The sequence below is a fragment of the Coregonus clupeaformis genome, chromosome 2 (genome assembly GCF_020615455.1).
Source record: "Coregonus clupeaformis isolate EN_2021a chromosome 2, ASM2061545v1, whole genome shotgun sequence".
Lineage (NCBI taxonomy): Eukaryota > Metazoa > Chordata > Actinopteri > Salmoniformes > Salmonidae > Coregonus > Coregonus clupeaformis.
Window position 1 is genome coordinate 20,468,105 of NC_059193.1, and position 10,626 is coordinate 20,478,730.

Sequence of the window (10,626 nt, forward strand, 5' to 3'; positions counted from 1 at the left end):
CATTATTAAAGTGACTAGTGTTCCATTTATTAAAGTGGCCAGTGATTTTCAAGTCTGTATGTAGGCAGCAGCCTCTCTGTGCTAGTGATGGCTGTTTAACAGTCTGATGGCCTTGAGATAGAAGCTGTTTTTCAGTCTCTCAGTCCCAGCTTTGATGCACCCGTACTGTCCTCGCCTTCTGGATGATAGCGGGGTGAACAGGCAGTGGCTCGGGTGGTAGTTGTTTGCCCCCGGTAATGCGTTGTGCAGACCGCACCACCCTCTGGAGAGCCCTGCGGTTGTGGGCGGTGCAGTTGCCGTACCAGGCGGTGATACAGCCCGACAGGAAGCTCTCAATTGTGCATCTGTAAATGTTTTTGAGGGTTTTAGGTGACAGGCCAAATTTCGTCAGCCTCCAGAGGTTGAAGAGACGCTGTTGCGCCTTCTTCACCACACTGTCTGTGTGGGTGGTCCATTTCAGTTTGTCAGTGATATGTACGCCGAGGAACTTAAAACTTTCCACCTTCTCCACTGCTGTCCCCACGATCCTCCTTTTTTAACGTTGAGTGATTTTTGTTGAGGTTATTTTCCTGACCCCACACTCTGAGAGCCCTCACCTCCTCCCTATAGGCTGTTTCATCGTTGTTGGTAATCAGGCCTACTACTGTTGTGTCGTCTGTAAACTTGATGATTGAGTTGGAGGCGTGCATTGCTACGCAGTCATGGGTGAAAAATGTATCATGCTGTGGGGATGTTTTTCATCGGCAGGGACTGGGAAACTGGTCAGAATTGAATGAATGATGGATGGTGCTAAATACAGGGACATTCTTGAGGGAAACCTGTTTCAGTCTTCCAGAGATTTGAGACTGGGACGGAGGTTCACCTTCCAGCAGGACAATGACCCAAAGCATACTGCTAAAGCAACACTCGAGTGGTTTAAGGGGAAACATTTAAATATCTTGGAATGGCCTAGTCAAAGCCCAGACCTCAATCCAATTGAGAATCTGTGGTATGACTTAAAGATTGATGTACACCAGCGGAACCCCTCCAACTTGAAGGAGCTGGAGCAGTTTTGCCTTGAAGAATGGGCAAAAATCCCAGTGGCTAGATGTGCCAAGCTTATAGAGACATACCCCAAGAGACATGCAGCTGTAATTGCTGCAAAAGGTGGCTCTACAAAGTATTGACTTTGGGGGGGGTGAATAGTTATGCACACTCAAGTTCTGTTTTTTTGTCTTATTTCTTGTTTTTCACAATAAAAAATATTTTAAATCTTCAAAGTGGTAGGCATGTTGTGTAAATCAAATGATACAAACCCCCCCAAAAAATCCATTTTAATTCCAGGTTGTAAGGCAACAAAATAGGAAAAAATGCCAAGGTGGGTGAATACTTTCGCAAGCCACTGTATTGGTGTTGTGATGAGATGTATTTATTGTTATACACAGTGTCTTATACCAATATGTGAATAAAGTATGTCTAGTAACTGTCATCATATGAATGGTTGGGGGACACCTAGTGGCCAGCATATGACACTGCATGTAACAACCACTAACTCATAGTAGTCTACAGTGTTCACACCAGTCAGTCAACATATTGTTGGTACATGTTTCCTAGAATTAATATCCTAGAAGTATTTAATTCCCTCAGTGGTCAGAGAACAGAGAACATGGTGAGGACAGCATAATGGGTCAGAGGTCAGAGAACATGGTGAGGACAGCAGAATGGGTCAGAGGTCACTGTGAGGACAGCAGAATGGGTCAGAGGTCAGAGAACATGGTGAGGACAGCAGAATGGGTCAGAGGTCACTGTGAGGACAGCAGAACGGGTCAGAGGTCACGGTGAGGAGAGCAGAATGGGTCAGAGGTCATGGTGAGGACAGCAGGTCTAGATGGAAAGAGGATCTAAAGCAGGGTTCTTCAATTCCGGTCATGGAGGGCCGAAACACCTCTGTTTTTCATCCTCTCCTTCTAATCAGGGGCTAATTCAGACCTGGGACACCAGGTGAGTGCAATTAACTACCAGGTAGAAATAAAAAACAGAAGTGTTTCGGCCCTCCAGGACCGGAATTGAAGAACCCTGATCTAAAGACTACAGCAGGCTGACGTGCTCAATCAATCAAATTGATTTATAAAGCGCTTTTTACATCAGCCTAAAACCCAAAGAGCAAGACCTAGGAAGCAACCTAGAGAGGAACCAGGCTCTGAGGGGTGGCCAGTCCTCTTCTGGCTGTTCACTGGAGTAATATGATAACATTTTGGGGTTCTAGTCAAGATTCTAGCAGCCGTATTTAGCACTAGCTGAAGTTGACATAGTGCTTTATCCGCGTAGCCGGAGAGTAGAGCATTACAGTAGTTTAATCTTGAACTGACAAAAGCATGGATTAGCTTTTCTGAATCAATTTAGGACTAAAAGTTTAAGATTTTTGCAATGTTACGAAGATGGAAAAAAGCTGAGCTGCTCTTGAAATATTTTGTGTATGTTCGTCAAAAGAGACATCAGAGTAACGCTGAGGTCCTTCATATTTCTATTTGAGACGACTGTACAACCATCGAGATTCATTGTCAGATCAAACAGCAGATCTTAGTTTTTTTGTTGTTGATAATAATGGCGCTGGAGGGGATGGCTGCCGTTTTACAGGCTCCAACTGTGCTATTTTTTTGGCGTTGTATGTAACTTATTTTTTTACTTATTGTGTACATAATGTTGCTGCTACTGTCTCTTATGACCGAAAATAACTTCTGGACATCAGAACAGTGATTACTCACCTCGCACTGGACAAAGATCTTCTTTAACGAGTCCGACACGAAGGATATACTGCTTTCTCGGGAACGGGCCCAAATCCCCGTCATTTGCGTGAAGATAAGACAGAGAAAAAGGGGGCGGAGGTCGGTCCTTCTGAGAATTCGTAGGCGAGTGAGTAAACCTCCACTACCATCCGTTCTATTGGCCAACATGCAAGCCTTGGAAAACAAAATGGATGATCTACGATCAAGAATATCCTACCAACGGGACATAAAAAATTGTAATAGCATATGTTTCACTGCGTACTGACTGAACGACGACATGGATAATATAGAGCTGGCAGGATTTTCCGTGCATCAGCAGGACAGAGAAGCTACGTCTGGTAAGACGAGTGGTGGGGGTCTGTGTCTATTTGTCAATAACAGCTGATGCGCGATGTCTAATATTAAAGAAGTCTTGAGGTTTTGCTCGCCTGAGGTAGAGTACCTCATGATAAGCTGTAGACCACACTATTTTTCGGAGCCGTCTATTTACCACCACAAACCGATGCAGGCACTAAGACCACACTCAACGAGCTGTATAAGGCCATAAGCAAACAAGAAAATGCTCATCCAGAAGCGCGCTCCTAGTGGCCGGGGACTTTAATGCAGGCAAACTTAAATCCATTTTACCTCATTTCTACCAGCATGTCAGATGTGCAACCAGAGGAAAAAAAACTCTAGACCACCTTTACTCCACACACAGTAAGATTGAATCCTACTTCACCGGCTCTGATGCTCGTCGGATATGGCAGGGCTACAAAGGGAACTCAGCCGCGAGCAAGCTGCCCAGTGAAGCGAGCCTACCAGACGAGCTAAATGCCTTTTATGCTCGCTTTGAGGCAAGCAACACTGAAGCATGCATGAGAGCACCAGATGTTCCGGACGACTGTGTGATAATGCTCTCGGTAACCTTTAAGCAGGTCAACATTCACAAAGCCGCAGGGCCAGACGGATTACCAGGACTTGCACTCAAATCATGCGCTATCATGCGTTACCAGGATGTGTGGACCAACTGGCAAGTGTCTTCACTGACATTTTCAACCTCTCCCTGACCCAGTCTGTAATACCTACATGTTTCAAGCAGACCAGCATAGTCCCTGTGCCCAAGGAAGGGAAGGTAAGCTGCCTAAATGATTACCACCCCGTAGCACTCATGTCGGTAGCAATGAAGTGCTTTGAAAGGCTGGTCATGGCTCACATCAACAGCATCATCTCGGAAACCCTAGACCCCAATTCACATATCGCCCCAATAGATCCGCAGATGACGCAATCTCAATCGCACTCCACACAGCCCTTTTCCACCTGGACAAAAGGAACACCTATGTGAGAATGCTGTTCATTGACTACAGCTCAGCGTTCAACACCATAGTGCCCACAAAGCTCATCACTAAGCTAAGGACCCTGGGACTAAACACCTCCCTCTGCAACTGGATCCTGGACTTCCTGACGGGCCGCCCCCAGGTGGTAAGGGTAGGCAACAACACATCTGCCCCGCTGATCCTCAACACCGGGGCTCCTCATGGGTGCGTGCTTAGTCCCCTTCTGTACGCCCTGTTCACCTACGACTGCATGGCCAGGCACGACCCCAACACCATCATTAAGTTTGCTGACAACACAACAGTGGTATGCCTGATCACCGATAACGATGAGACAGCCTATAGGGAGGAGGTCAGAGACCTGGCAGTGTGATGCCAGGACAACAACCTCTCCCTCAATGTGAGCAAGACAAAGGAGCTGATCGTGGACTATAGGAAAGGCATCGAGAGTTTCAAGTTCCTTTGTGTCCACATCACCAACAAACTATCATGGTCCAAACACACCAAGACAGTTGTGAAGAGGGCACAACAACACATTTTCCCCTTCAGGAGACTGAAAAGATTTGGCATTGGTCCCCAGATAATCAAAAAGTTCTACAGCTACACCATCGAGAGCATCCTGACCGGTTGCATCACCGCCTGGTATGTCAACGTCTCTGCCTCCGACCGTAATGTGCTACAGAGGGGAGAGAAAGACAATAGTTTTGAACAAATGTATTTATTCCATGATGAAGGTGAAGCAAGAGAGAAATAGAGAGAGAGAGATTGTCATTTTTTTCAGTTTCACTTACTTCGCTAGCAAATGCAGCTATCTAGTTTAGCCTACTGAAACACCTATTCAAACAGAGGGATGGTATGTTAGCTAGCTGGCTATGACTTTCCAACACAACACTGGAACTCTTCCAAGTCAAGGTAAGGTTTTATTAATTTTATTGCCACTGGGGCCCGCCGGAGTAACTGCTTACTGACTGTACACCAACGTTACTACATGATTGTAGCGGGTTTACTAACGCGTTAGTTCTATTAGCTATGCTGACTATGACGTTACTTTAGCTAATATGGTGACAACGATGTAGGTTGTGTGTTGTGGTTTGGCTTGGATTTTTTTTTTCGCGTACAGTTGATGTGTTGTGCATTGAAGATCACAAGCGAAGGGAAAAGGTGAGAGGAGGAGAGCGCATAGATGCGAGAAGGAATACAACGTGGCTGCTATGAAAGTGAACTGAGTTTACGCGTGATCAGGGGTGTATTCATTCCACCGATTCTGTTGAAAAACATTTCTTAAACGGAACCAAACGGAACAAAACGGGATAAACATACCTGAATTTGTCCAATAGAAACTCTCGTTTGCAACTGTTGGACTAATGATTACACCCTATATCAGCTAGATGCAGGCAAGTGTGCCACAGTCTGTCTCCTCAAATGTGTCTCTCGACCTGTGTGCACCTACGTTGTAAACTTTCATCCATAGGCTGGTTTGTAGCAACCTCATGATGGGTATAAGGAAAATTTGAGTATCATGTAGTAGCCTAAACCTATCGCTGTTACATTGAACTGGGTGAATGGAATGTGAATGAGAGACATCCAATATGCTGTAATAGAAATAAGGCCAAGCTCCTGAAAAAAAAAAATGGTCCACCTCATCTTAAACGGCACTGGCCGCCACTGCTTGAGACCTAGGTCTCTTTTTCAAATGTGCCCTATATAATACAACATAAATATACACATTATATATAATGTGTATATTTATTTAGGGTATGTACACTATATGCACTGAATGACATTGTCTGCTGTAGCGTTAAGATTTCCCTTCACTGGAACTAAGGGGCCCGAACCATGAAAAAAAGCCCCAGACGATTATTCCTCCTCCACCAAACTTTACAGTTGGCACTATGCATTGGGGCAGGTAGTGTTCTCCTGGTATCCGCTAAACCCAGATTCGTCAGTCGGACTGCTAGATGGTGAAGCATGATTCATCACTCCAGAGAACGCGTTTCCACTGCTCCAGAGTCCAATTGCGGTGAGCTTTACACCACTCCAGCCGACAGTTGGCATTGCGCATAGTAATCTTAGGCTTGTGCAAGGCTGCACGGCCATGGGAACCCATTTCATGGTTTTGTCACAACAGAGATATGGATATGGATAAAAGTGGACAGGGTTATATGATGAGAATGGATGAAAGCCAGATCATTTTTATTTGATAATTGGCAGCCAAGCAGCGATAATCATGTCACCAGCATCATTCAAATTTTACATTTTACATTTTAGTCATTTAGCAGATGCTCTTATCCAGAGCGACTTACAGTTAGTGAGTGCATACATTATTTTATATTTATTTTTTCATACTGGCCCCCCGTGGGAAACGAACCCACAACCCTGGCGTTGCAAACGCCATGCTCTACCAACTGAGCTACATCCCTGCCGGCCATTCCCTCCCCAAATGATATCCTACCCTCCTGGATATTTAGTGAACATTTGCATGAAGCTCATCACCATGCATTTAACCACCTCTGCACGCTTTTCCACATCGTGGTGGTAGTACAACGGAATATCATCGTGGTGGTAGTACAACGGAATATCATCGTGGTGGTAGTACAACGGAATATCATCGTGGTGGTAGTACAACGGAATATCATCGTGTGTCTCCGAGTTTACGGCCATATTACGTTTTTTTATATCAATATTTGCGCTTAAATCACCGCAATTGTTGCATTATCTATTTCACCTACAAAAACAGATCCCAAATTGTACAGCGTATTTTGTTTTGTCTACATTAGGACATTTTACTGTTTCCATCAGGCCTGTTTTACTGTCATAGAAGGAGATGTTATAGAACATACTGTCATAGAAGGAGATGTTATAGAACATACTGTCATAGAAGGAGATGTTATAGAACATACTGTCATAGAAGGAGATGTTATAGAACATACTGTCATAGAAGGAGATGTTATAGAACATACTATCATAGAAGCTTAAGCTAAAGAAAATATATTCTGATTCAATTAACCTTCCCTGGTGTTTGTACTGGCAGCCATATTTGGTGTATCATTTAGGATTGTGGATGATTAGCTACGACACGTATGGCCTTCCAGTGACTTAGCTACGACACGTATGGCCCTCCAGTGACTTATCTACGACACGTATGGCCTTCCAGTGACTTAGCTACGACACGTATGGCCTTCCAGTGACTTAGCTACGACACGTATGGCCTTCCAGTGACTTAGCTACGACACGTATGGCCTTCCAGTGACTTAGCTACGACACGTATGGCCTTCCAGTGACTTAGCTACGACACGTATGGCCTTCCAGTGACTTAGCTACGACACGTATGGCCTTCCAGTGACTTAGCTACGACACGTATGGCCTTCCAGTGACTTAGCTACGACACGTATGGCCTTCCAGTGACTTAGCTACAACACGTATGGCCTTCCAGTGACTTAGCTACGACACGTATGGCCTTCCAGTGACTTATCTACGACACGTATGGCCTTCCAGTGACTTAGCTACGACACGTATGGCCTTCCAGTGACTTAGCTACGACACGTATGGCCTTCCAGTGACTTAGCTACGACACGTATGGCCTTCCAGTGACTTAGCTACGACACGTATGGCCTTCCAGTGACTTAGCTACGACACGTATGGCCCTCCAGTGACTTAGCTACGACACGTATGGCCTTCCAGTGACTTATCTATGACACGTATGGCCTTCCAGTGACTTAGCTACGACACGTATGGCCTTCCAGTGACTTAGCTACGACACGTATGGCCTTCCAGTGACTTAGCTACGACACGTATGGCCTTCCAGTGACTTAGCTACGACACGTATGGCCTTCCAGTGACTTAGCTACGACACGTATGGCCTTCCAGTGACTTAGCTACGACACGTATGGCCCTCCAGTGACTTAGCTACGACACGTATGGCCTTCCAGTGACTTAGCTACGACACGTATGGCCTTCCAGTGACTTAGCTACGACACGTATGGCCCTCCAGTGACTTAGCTACGACACGTATGGCCTTCCAGTGACTTAGCTACGACACGTATGGCCTTCCAGTGACTTAGCTACGACACGTATGGCCTTCCAGTGACTTAGCTACGACACGTATGGCCCTCCAATGACTTAGCTACGACACGTATGGCCTTCCAGTGACTTATCTACGACACGTATGGCCTTCCAGTGACTTAGCTACGACACGTATGGCCTTCCAGTGACTTAGCTACGACACGTATGGCTTTCCAGTGACTTAGCTACGACACGTATGGCCTTCCAGTGACTTAGCTACGACACGTATGGCCTTCCAGTGACTTAGCTACGACACGTATGGCCTTCCAGTGACTTAGCTACGACACGTATGGCCTTCCAGTGACTTAGCTACGACACGTATGGCCTTCCAGTGACTTAGCTATGACACGTATGGCCCTCCAGTGACTTAGCTACGACACGTATGAACTTCCAGTGACTTATCTACGACACGTATGTCCTTCCAGTGACTTAGCTACGACAGGTATGGCCTTCCAGTGACTTATCTACGACACGTATGGCCTTCCAGTGACTTAGCTACGACACGTATGGCCTTCCAGTGACTTAGCTACGACACGTATGGCCTTCCAGTGACTTAGCTACGACACGTATGGCCTTCCAGTGACTTATCTACGACACGTATGGCCTTCCAGTGACTTAGCTACGACACGTATGGCCTTCCAGTGACTTAGCTACGACACGTATGGCCTTCCAGTGACTTAGCTACGACACGTATGGCCTTCCAGTGACTTAGCTACGACATGTATGGCCTTCCAGTGACTAAGCTATGACACGTATGGCCTTCCAGTGACTTAGCTACGACACGTATGGCCTTCCAGTGACTTAGCTACGACACGTATGGCCCTCCAGTGACTTAATTACGACACGTATGGCCTTCCAGTGACTTAGCTACGACACGTATGGCCTTCCAGTGACTTAGCTACGACACGTATGGCCCTCCAGTGACTTAGCTACGACACGTATGGCCTTCCAGTGACTTAGCTACGACACGTATGGCCCTCCAGTGACTTAGCTACGACACGTATGGCCTTCCAGTGACTTAGCTACGACACGTATGGCCTTCCAGTGACTTAGCTACGACACGTATGGCCTTCCAGTGACTTAGCTACGACACGTATGGCCTTCCAGTGACCTAGCTACGACACGTATGGCCTTCCAGTGACTTAGCTACGACACGTATGGCCTTCCAGTGACTTAGCTACGACACGTATGGCCTTCCAGTGACTTAGCTACGACACGTATGGCCTTCCAGTGACTTAGCTACGACACGTATGGCCTTCCAGTGACTTAGCTACAACACGTATGGCCTTCCAGTGACTTAGCTACGACACGTATGGCCCTCCAGTGACTTAGCTACGACACGTATGGCCTTCCAGTGACTTAGCTACGACACGTATGGCCTTCCAGTGACTTAGCTACGACACGTATGGCCTTCCAGTGACTTAGCTACGACACGTATGGCCTTCCAGTGACTTATCTACGACACGTATGGCCTTCCAGTGACTTAGCTACGACACGTATGGCCTTCCATTGACTTAGCTACGACACGTATGGCCTTCCAGTGACTTAGCTACGACACGTATGGCCTTCCAGTGACTTAGCTACGACACGTATGGCCTTCCAGTGACTTAGCTACGACACGTATGGCCTTCCAGTGACTTAGCTACGACACGTATGGCCTTCCAGTGACTTAGCTACGACACGTATGGCCTTCCAGTGACTTAGCTACGACACGTATGGCCTTCCAGTGACTTAGCTATGACACGTATGGCCTTCCAGTGACTTAGCTACGACACGTATGGCCTTCCAGTGACTTAGCTACGACACGTATGGCCTTCCAGTGACGGAGTTTGTCCGATAGAGTTAGAACGCTGCTTAGCTTCATCGTCATGGTAATTGCCATTGTTGCAAAGTCCTGTTAAACGCTGGACAAAGCACAGGAATCCGCCTGCCATGAAATTCCAATTCCAATCTGACCAGAACTGTGCAATATGAAATACATGAATGTTGAGAAAGATACAGTGAGGGAAAAAAGTATTTGATCCCCTGCTGATTTTGTACGTTTGCCCACTGACAACGAAATGATCAGTCTATAATTTTAATGGTAGGTTTATTTGAACAGTGAGAGACAGAATAACAACAAAAAAATCCAGAAAAACGCATGTCAAAAATGTTATAAATTGATTTTCATTTTAATGAGGGAAATACGTATTTGACCCCCTCTCAATCAGAAGGATTTCTGGCTCCCAGGTGTCTTTTATACAGGTAATTAGCTGAGATTAGGAGCACACTCTTAAAGGGAGTGTTCCTAATCTCAGTTTGTTACCTGTATAAAATACACCTGTCCACAGAAGATATCAATCAATCAGATTCCAAACTCTCCACCATGGCCAAGACCAAAGAGCTCTCCAAGGATGTCAGGGACAAGATTGTAGACCTACACAAGGCTGGAATGGGCTACAAGACCATCGCCAAGCAGCTTGGTGAGAAGGTGACAACAGTTGGTG